This window comes from Tupaia chinensis, unplaced genomic scaffold (genome assembly GCF_000334495.1).
Source record: "Tupaia chinensis unplaced genomic scaffold, TupChi_1.0 Scaffold000272_1, whole genome shotgun sequence".
In the NCBI taxonomy this organism is placed as follows: domain Eukaryota; kingdom Metazoa; phylum Chordata; class Mammalia; order Scandentia; family Tupaiidae; genus Tupaia; species Tupaia belangeri.
Genome location: NW_006159754.1, coordinates 6,385,191 through 6,395,631, shown reverse-complemented (window position 1 = coordinate 6,395,631; position 10,441 = coordinate 6,385,191). Strand labels below are relative to the sequence as shown.

The window sequence follows — 10,441 nt, the reverse complement described above, 5'->3', positions numbered from 1 at the left end:
TATTTGTACAAGAAGGGCACGTGTGCTCACTAGAGACAGACAGAAAACGAGAAATCACCTCCTGGGGAGAGGGCTATGCTGTAATACCTTCTCCATTCTCTTCTCAGGATCTTGGACACACATGCACACATGCCAGGAGTGAATTTTCAGCTGCTGGGTCCAGAATTTGAACCGCGATCCACTATGTGGGAGTCTAGCAATACAACCATTGCACCATCGGCTGGTCCTTCTGGAAAGGTATTTTAGTGAGGTCCCAAATATCCCAACGATTCTGTATGTAAATGTGGTTTTATTTCATCACCATTTTGGTGATTAGGATAGGAAATTACTTCTTAGTTTTTAATTTCCTGGTTCCAAGGCTTTAACCTTTTGTCTTGTTTATGGGAATGCTTTATTTTGTATTTACAGAGAAGTTAACAGAGTACACTTAGGCTAGTCTTGTGTCAACCTCTGGAGCCTTTGTACTTGCCTGTTTGGTGAACCACAGGCTCTGGACCTTGCCTCGCGATGTTGGATCTTAGCTCGGACATCACCGTGACTGGTTCTGCTGGCCCGTGCCGGCTCACCCTGTGTTCTGCTGTCTTTCTACCTAAGCCATGTGAAGGTAAGCTTGGAGCAGGTCTTCTTGCGACCTGGTCTAAACTTCCTCTTGCTAATGTACTAGGGACCTCTAATTTTTTTAAGATGTATTTTTTTCTTCCATGAAAAGGGGAGACAGAAAAAAAAGAAAAAGAGAGAGAGACGAACACTTCCAACAGATTCTTCACACCATGCTCCACCCAGTCTCATCCAGCCCTGGTCGTGGGCATGTATGCACACACCCAGCAGGGGGAGTGCTCAGGATGTGAACCTGGGTCCTTGTGATATGGCCTCAGCATCGTGGAGCCTTTCATTGCCTCCGTACTACCACAGCTGACTGGGAATCCTGATGGCATGGCAAGGTGAGCAAGAAGAAATGTAGATTAAGTGCCATTCTGCCGGCCCCTTACTCTCCACTCGGGCAGTAGCAGTATTCGCACTTACTCGGGGAAATCCCTTTGGCCAGCTGCTTTCTTCTGGGCCAACAACATCCACTTGTCTTAGTCTCTGGTCTTTATCATAGACCAACTTGTTTGGTGGCCCAAGGGTGAGGTGAACTGGATAACTGGAGATCTTTGTCATTGGAGATGTTTACAACAGGGCCATCTGAGACAGTGAAAAAGTCCCTTTCAGGCTGGATTTCTGACTAGAGCTCAAGGTCTTTGCCTTTCTCCAGTAGAGGATTTACTACTTCTCAGTTTTGTTGGGGCTCAGAACATAACAACCCCAAAAAAGCATACTGGCATACTGTGTATTTTAGGCTGAGGGAAATTATGAAAACAGGAAGGTCATTCTCTGACCTCTCTCCCACCTTTCCCCCCTGAAGTGGAACAGAAAGAATCCTGTGACCCACCTTCCTGGAAAGTAGGCCAGAAGATCCTCATTCCAGAGAGGTCTTGCTCTGGAGGCCACGAAGAATCTGAACACACAGGCCTTGCTAAGTCCCTCCAAGTTTATTACCATTAAATCTTAAATCTTCCAGTCATACTTCTTTTTTTTTTAATTTTATTTTAAAGAGGTTTTTACCTTATGGCATGTGGGAGTGGGCGGGGGGGGGAGTGGGCAGAGAGAGAGACAGAGACAGTGAGAGGGAAAGTGAGAAATCACCCCCCCCTCACAGGGAAATGGCCAGGTCACAATCCCTTCTCCTCCATTCTCCTCTTAGGATTTTGGACACCCACGCACATGCACCTGGTGTGCGTTTCAAGCCATCGGGTCTGGGACTTGAACTGAGATCGACCGTGTGAGTCCAGTGCCTTAACTACCAGGCTGCCCACTGGCCCTTCCAAGCATACTTCTTATGGATGAAATGCTGACAGAAACACCAGTTTTATTAAAATTGATAAGCAGAACTTGAGAGAAGAGTAAAAAAAACGCCCATATGTGTGACCCCGCACAGTCATTATTTGGCTGCTAAAAGCATATTTTGGCCGTTCCCAGCAAAGACAGACAGCCAAGGGCTTCTCACATTCTGTTTTGTTGTCTCGACATTTTTGTTGGTTTCCTCCTTGAGGCAGGTGTCCAAATGCTGGCACTTCTCTAGCATGTTTGGTTAATGTCTGTTCTGGGAGGGCTCTCTAGGGGCTCCCCATCGCACTCCCCAGGCTTGGGAGATTCTTGCTCTTTATATCCCCCTCTGCTGAATTCCCAAGGCTCTCCAGTCCATCACCTCTTACTGCTGGATCCCCACCATCCGGGAGAGCGAGGCCGCAGGTTTGCTTGTGGACGACATTGGGCCGAATCACTCCATCACTGGGAAGGGAGGAGGGTCATAGCAGCAAGCTGGCTTGAGCCTTGCCACTTTTCTTTTTATTTTTTAGAGATTTTTGCTATAGGGCAGGTGAATTTGCCAGAGAGACAGAGAGAGACAGAGAGACAGACAGCAAGAAATCACCCACCAGGGGGCATGGCCATGCCGCAGTTCCTTCTCCTCCATTCGCCTCTGGGGATTTTGGGCACACATGCACACATACCTACTGGGTCTGGGTCCCGAACTGTGGTCGGCCATGTGGGAGTCCAGCGACATAACCATTACGCCATCTGCTGGTCCCACGGCTTGCCATTTTTCATGTTACCAGTTCAATGTAAATGGAGCTCTTGTGTTCTCAAACTAAGCGATCGGAATGCTGTCTCCTCCAGGCAATTTCTCCTCCTTTCTTCATCTTTTCTTTCTAAGTTTATCTCTTTCACAAGAGAGAGCGAGAAACAACGATGGGGAGACAGGCACCATCAACAGGGTCTCATCATGCCATGATCACTCCTCGCCCCATTCCTCAGCCTTCCAATCAGCCAGGATCTCAGGCACACGTGCAGGAGTGCCTGGGTCAACCTGGGACCCGACTGCCAGTCTTCCATGTCACCTCCAGTATTGCAGAAGAACCCCTGAAAACATGCATTGCTGTGGCTGAGCCTGTTGCATTCTTTTCTTAAAAAAAAGAAATTATATTTTGGGGGCCAGTAGGTGGTGTGGTGATTGAGGTGCTGGACTCCACATAGCTGACTGTGGTTTGAGTCTTGGATCTGGCGGCTTGCGTTCTCTCTCTGTGTCTCTCTCCCTCTCTCTCCTTCTCTCATCAAATTAGTAGAAAATAATAAATTAATTAAATAAATATTTTTTAAAATTATTTTTATTTAACTTTATTTTATTTATTTTAATTTGACCAGAGAGGGACAGAGAGAGAGAGTGAGAGAGCAAGTTGCCACGTCTGGGACTTGAACCGCAGTTGGCCATGTGGGAGTCCAGCGCCCTTAACCACCATGCTACCTGCTGGCCCCTTGCCACATTCTTTTTATCATGACTGTTTTTCTCAGGACAACGAAGTGCTGGCAGATCCTATGACTTGGCAAATTTCAGAAAGAGACCATCATTATTTCCCAAGTTGGTGGGCTGTATGGCACCCTCAGCCACACAGAAAGGGGAAAGTACCCACATTAAAGCTTCGTCCCCCATGTGACCCGAGAGGGAAGAGGTGGCCGCTGCTTCTCGGCCAGCATTCACACTCCCCCTCATTCCCAGAACTCTACCTCTCTGCTTGTGAAATCTAAATCCACTGGATTTTTCCCTCCACTGGGAAAAGCTGGGGAGTCTGCTGCCCAAAATGCCGTCTGTTAAAAACTTGGCTTGAGGGACCAGCAGTTAACGTAATGGCTGTGTCGCTGGACTCCCATGTAGTCAACTGCGGTTCGCGTCCTAGTCCTGGTGGCTTGAAACTCACGCCGGGCGCGTGTGCGTGCATGCCCAAGATCCTGAGAGGAGAATGGAGGAGAAGGGATTGTGGCATGGCCATCCCCCCTGCTGGGTGATTTCTTGCTTTCTGTCTCTCTGTCTCTCTCTGTCTGTCTGGCGAGCACACGCCGTATAGCAAAAAAAACAAGCAAACAAACAAACAACAACAACAACAACAACAAAAACTCTCCAAAAAAAGAAAAGAAAAAAAAAAACTTGGCTTGAAGGGAAATTAGGATCACCAGGCCCAACAGGGCTACTGTAGCTCTTCCTGCTCCATTTGGAAACTCCGGGTCTGGTGAAGATCCCAGTGGGTACCTCCCACCAACAAGACACAAGGCCAGCTTCAGAAGTCGCTGTGTCTAGGGAACCAGCAGTTAGCGTAATGGCTATGTCGCTGGACTTCCACGTAGTCGACCGCGGTTCGTGTCCCGGACCCGGTGGCTTAAAACTCACGCCAGGCGCGTGTGCGTGCGTGCCCAAGATCCCAAGAGGGGAATGGAGGAGAAGGGATTGTGGCATGACCATCCCCCCTGGGGGGTGATTTCTCGCTTTCTGTCTCTATGTCTCTCTCTGTCTGTCTGGCGAGCGCACGCGCCCTACAGTGAAAATCTCCAAAAAAAAAAAAAAAAGAAGTCGCTGTGTGTAAGGCACACAGATAAGGCTGTGACAAGAGCTTTATCCTCCTCTGCATTTCTCCAGCATCCTTGGTTCCTCATCAAGGTAAGGCCTGCATCTTTGAAGTAAGAGCCCTCCCCTGGCATAATCTAACTCCAGTGCTCTAAGGGCCTACCGTTGACACTGTCTCTCAGATCCAGTGGTGGCATATGCTAGATACCATTGACAGTGGCTTTTCATAAAAACAATACGGTTCAAGTAGCCAAGAAATAGCAAGATTTTAGAAATCTGGGCATTAAAGTATCATTATTGCTTACCTACCGTGGAAAGGGAGAGCAGATGTACTATGGGGGCAGCCACTGCTGCTGGCATAGTGGGAGGAGATGGCTTCCTGGCTCTCTGTGATGTGGAGATTTCTGAAGCTACTACCAAGACAGCGAATTACCGAAGACGGTAGATAGGTTTATTAAGAGACCAAAGAAAATAAACGCAGGATTAAAAATTTAAATGGTTAAGAACGGAAAATTTTAAAAAATAGTAAAAAAGAGCTTTGAAAATGAACCAAGTAGGGGATGACAGATGGTTAACGGCACTAGATTTCCACATGGCTGACTGCAGTTCAAGTCCCAGACCTGGCGACTTGCTTTCTAGCTTTCCCTTTCTCTCAATCTGTCTCTCTCTGGTCAAATTAAATAATAATAATAATAACAAATGGATTTAAATAAATAATTCTTAGGGGAAAAAAAAAGAACCACGTATACTTTTTGCTTACTTTTTTTTTTTTTTTTTAGAGAGATTTTTGCTATAAGGCACATGCACTTACTGGAGGGACAGAGAGAGATAAAGAGACAGAAAGCAAGAAATCACCCCCTGGGGGGATGGCCATGACACAATTCCTTCTCTATTCTCCTTGTGGGATTTTGGGCACACATGCCTGGTAAAAGGTTGAAGCCACTGGGTCCAGGACTTGAACCACAGTTGGCCATGTGGGAGTTCAGCAATGTAACCATTATGCCATTTGCTGGTCCCCAAAATGAACCAAGTTCCCTCCTATGTCAAGGTAGCAATTTGAGCTCATTCATTTGACTCTCATTCCTCCCATTAACATTACACTGAAATGCCACATAAAGGGGACCAGCAGGTGGTGTGATGGCTAAGGTGTTGGGCTCCCACATGACCAACCATGGTTGAGGAGTCCCAGACCTGGCGACTTATTTTCTCACTTTCCCTCTCTCTCTGTCTCTCTTTGGTGAGTGCATGTGCTCTACAGCAAATTAAAAATAATAATAATTAAAATTAATAAATCATTCTTATTTATTTATTTATTTTTAATTTTTTTTGAGAGGTTTTCGCTATAGGGCGTGTGTACTCGCCAGACAGACAGAGAGAGACATAGAGACAGAAAGCGAGAAATCACCCCCCAGGGGGGATGGTCATGCCGCATTCCCTTCTCCATTCTCCTCTCGGGATCTTGGGCATGCACACACACGCGCCCAACGTGAGTTTTAAGCCACCGGGTCCGGGACACGAACCGCAGTCAACTACGTGGAAGTCCAGCGACCTAGCCATTACCCTAGCTGCTGGTTCCCTTTATTTTTAATTTGACCAGAGAGAGAGAGAGAGAGACAGGGAGAGAGGGAAAGGAGAAAGCACCTTTCTCCTCTAGTCTCTTCTTGAGATTTTGAGCACATGTGAACACCTGCCCAGTATGTATTTAAAGTCACCAGGTCTGGAGCTTGAACCATGCAGTCAGTCACGTGGGATTCAGTTGCCCCAACCACCATGCCATCAGGCTAGCCCAATTTGCTAGATATTTTAAAGTTTTGTGGACAATTACGTAGTGGAATTGGATTAAGATAGTGATGATTCTGGAGTTGAATAGTGTTCAAGAAAGAAAGAGGTGTTTGTCTAGGAGGTAAGGGAGATGGAATTACCCAATAAAGTCTTCAAAAGTCTATACCCTTTTCAGGATCTGAGTGACAGAAGTTCCTTTTCCTCAGTTAGTACCTTCTGATATGGGCGCTTATGGCCAAATGCTAATGTGTCCAATACACAGTGTAGAGGGACTGTAGGGAGCCACTGGCTAATAGCGTATGTCCTATCTGGCTGGACAGGAGCTTGTTTTCTCAAAGATTGCTCTCGTCCTCCATGCCTCTTCAAAAGTCGGCATTGGGGCAGATCCACCAATGACGGCTGGACAACTGGAGAAGCACTGTTAGTGGATGTGATTTGAAAAGCCTGGGGATGGGTGCAGGGTTGAAGAATCACAGGCCTTTTTTCTTCCAGAGATTTAATCTTGTCTGACTGTGGATTCTATCAATTTACTGGGCAGGATGTGTGCGTGCTTTTGGGGTCTTGCTGACGTCACTCGGTTCTGTTCTGAGCACTGCTTTTTTATTTCTGTAAGTTTATTTATTTTTTCCATGGGAGGTGGGCAGCAGGCAGCATAGTGGTTAAGACATTGGACTCCCACATCGCCAAATGCGTTTGGAGTCCCGGACCTGGCAGCTTGAAAATTACTCCGGGCGTGGGTGTACACGCTTACTTACAGTCCCAGGAGGAGAATAAAGAAGGGATTGTGTTGTGGCCGTTTCCCTGAGGGGTGATTTCTTGCTCTCCCTCTCACTGTCTCTCTCCAGCAAGGGCACACACTCTATGGCAAAAGCTAAAAAAAAAATAAATAAGAGGGAGAGAGTGACAAACTGCACCTCCAGGGACTAGCAGTTGGCATAATGGCTATGTTGCTGGACTCCTATGTAGTCGACCTTGGTTCGAGTCCCGGACCTGGTGGCTTAAACTCACGCCGGGCATGTGTGCGTGCGTGCCCAAGATCCCAAGAGGAGAATGGAGGAGAAGGGATTGCAGCATGGCCATTTCCCCTGGGGGGGTGATTTCTTGCTTTGTGTCTCTCTGTCTCTCTCTGTCTTTCTGGGGAATGCATGTGCCCTATAGCAAAAAACTCTGAAAAAAAAAAAGATTAATTTGTCTTAAATAACTTGGAAGAACATTTCAGGACCAGCAGTTAGCGTAATGGCTATGTCACTGGACTTCCATGTAGTTGACCGCGGTTCCCGTCCTGGACCTGGTGGCTTAAAACTCACGCCGGGTGCGTGTGCATGCGTGCCCAAGATCCCAAGAGGAGAACGGAGGAGAAGGGATTGCGGTGTGGCCATCCCCCCGGGGGGTGATTTCTCGCTTTCTGTCTCTCTGTCGTCTCTGTCTGTCTGGCGAGCACACATGCCCTATAGCAAGAACTTCTTAAAAAAATAATAATAATAACTTGGAAGAAAATTTTATAAACTTATCAAGTTTTAAAATATTTATTTTGGATAATTCAAGCACTCATAATACACATTTCATTTAACTATACAAATAAAAGAAAGAAAATCTAATGGACACTTTTTAAAATCAATTTTTCCTTTTACTTGGTTTGTGTGAAAAAAACTAGTCAGTTGATGCCTGGTTAAAAAAATAAAGATATTGAGGGAAGCTAAGCTCTAAACTTCATCTTCTAGACTCCCAAAATATTCAGACAAGGTAGGGCGACCTCTGCCCTCTCGCTGTCTCTGGCCGTCTATCTCTCTGTCTCACGCTCTCTTCAAATTTTATTTATTTATTTATTTTAATTTTTCAACCACTTCTCACCTTGGGCCTTTTCTTTTCACTTGCTAATTTCAGAAGCCATTTTAAAGCTGAGGTGTGTCCTGGCCTGTTCACGCAGTGTGAATGTGTAAAATAAAATTTTTTCCCCCCTTTTGGTAATAGTTTTCTAGTTTTTTTTTTCTTTTTTCTTTTTTTTTAACCTTACTTTCCCACTCTAAGCTTCACTCTCCATTCACTGAATGTCTAGAGAGGCCCTTGTGCACAGTAGCCAAGTGTCTTAATACTTTTAGAGTCATTGAAATCCTCAATGCTTATTGAATCTTCTGCTTTAAGGAAGAAATTTCTGTTTTATAAATTTGAACTAGTAATCACTTTCTGTGGTTACCACATTGCGAAGCACAGTGGAGGAGAGATTTTGTCACAGAATGACCAGAAACTACCCCAGAGGCACAAGAAACATGAGAAACCAAGACAATATCTCCCCCCAAGGGAAAAGAACAATCCCTCGTCATCCACAGACAGTACAGTGGAACTCGTGGAAAGGTCTGACAGAGAATTCAGAATATTCGTAGTGACAAAACTAAATGAGATGCAAGAGCTGATAGATAATGAACTCCAGAAGATGCAGAGAAAAGAGACGAGTTCCAGGTGTTGAAGTTCTTCCATGACCTGAAAGAATCAAATGGGACCATTAGAGAACTATTTCCTGCCATTCAGGAAATCAAAACCTCCCTTGAAAGTATTAAAAGCAGATTAGTCCATGCAGAAAATCAAATCTTGGATGTTGAAGGTAAAACCTCTGATCTAGAAAAAACAACCAAAAAAAATGAGAAAATAAGCCTAAAAAAAATGAGAATAGTATATTAGAAATACTAGTCAGCATTAAGCACCCAAACATCCAGATAATCAGTATCCCAGAAAGTGAGGAAACTAATAAAAGCATTGATAAGCTATTCCATAAAATCTTTGAAGAAAACTTTCCAAATCTAGAGAGGCATTCAAATATCCAGACTCAAGAAACACAAAAGACCCCTAATAAAATCTACCCAAGAAGATCTTCTCCAAGGCACATCATAGCCAGACTGGCCAAATCTACAAAGACAAGATACTAAAATTGGCAAGAGAGAAACGTCAGGTTACTTCCAAAGGATATCGAATCAGGCTAACCTCAGACCTCTCATCAGAAACAGTGTGAGCAAGGAAAGAATGGGAAAATATATTCAAAGTGTTAAGTGAAAAAGTTTCAACCAAGAATACTTTACCCGGCAAGATTATCTTTCACATGGAAAGAAAGGATAAAAACATTCTCAGATAAACGAGACCTGAAAGAATTTGCCAATAGCTCACCCACTCCTGAAGAAGTTCTGAAGGAGTGTTCTTCCAGGAAAACTAAAGACACATACAGAAATAAGAGAACAAAAGGCAACGAAGAAAATGACCAATTTAATGCTATGGACAAGAAATATCAATAATAACGTTGAATGTTACCTTTCAGAATTTAAATGGAAAGATTAGACCATAGCAACACTGCATATTCAACAGAAGAGTGTTTGAACGTAAGACTGAACTGGTGAAATAGAATTTTATGACTTTTTGAATGAAATATTACTGATTTTTTTAACTATGCTTTGTTTTCTCAATTTAAGCATTTTACTTTCTTTTGAGTTATTGATAGGTTCAGCAATTTGTTAAAATGTTTTTCTTGCTTGTTTCTTTAAATGGAAACATAAACTTTTCTACTTTCCTGACCCCTCTGTAATTGGAAAATATTTGGGAGTATTCTTATTTTGTGGTAGAAGGGTTATTTGCATAAGTTCAATAATGTTTGTTGCATTGAATCAGAAATTGGAAATACTCATTATTGGACAGGGCTTTGACTGGAATGTCATATCTGAAGATTAATCAGGGACCAGCAGTTAGCGTAACGGCTATGTCGCTGGACTCCCATGTAGTCGACTGCGGTTCGACTGGGTGACTTAAACTCATGCCGGGTGCGTGTGCATGCATGCCCAAGATCCCGAGAGGAGAATGGAGGAGAAGGGATTGCGGCGTGGCCATCCCCTCTGGGGGGTGATTTCCTGCTTTCTGTCTCTCTGTCTCTCTCTGTCTGTCTGGCGAGTGCACGCGCCCTATAGTGAAAACCTCTCCAAAAAAAAAAAAGAGTAGGTAGCCCCCTTCTCATGGGGAATAAATCCTCCCTGACTCCAAGTAGCTCTGACTCAGCAACTATGCCCAGTAGCCCACCCCCTTCACCACAGGAGCTGGTGTATATTCAAGGCTTGGCCATGAACACTCTCTGGTTCTTGTTGATCACAATAATTAACCTATGGATGGGCGCATGACCTGAGCCGGATCAATTAGAGAATACTTCCCAACAATCTTATTTACAGATGGTAAGAGCAAGGAGGTCACTCT

At 44.6% G+C, this 10,441-nt stretch overlaps 1 long non-coding RNA gene across 1 annotated transcript in view; it reads left to right on the top strand.

Moving 5' to 3' along the window:
* The first annotated feature begins 427 nt into the window (after positions 1-427).
* LOC106734993 (uncharacterized) overlaps positions 428-10,441 on the top strand; it is a 14,498-nt gene continuing 4,484 nt past the window's right edge. The window contains exons 1-2 of the long non-coding RNA XR_001370448.2: positions 428-604; positions 710-941. This is a non-coding gene — a long non-coding RNA (uncharacterized LOC106734993). The remainder of the gene's footprint in view (positions 605-709; positions 942-10,441) is intronic.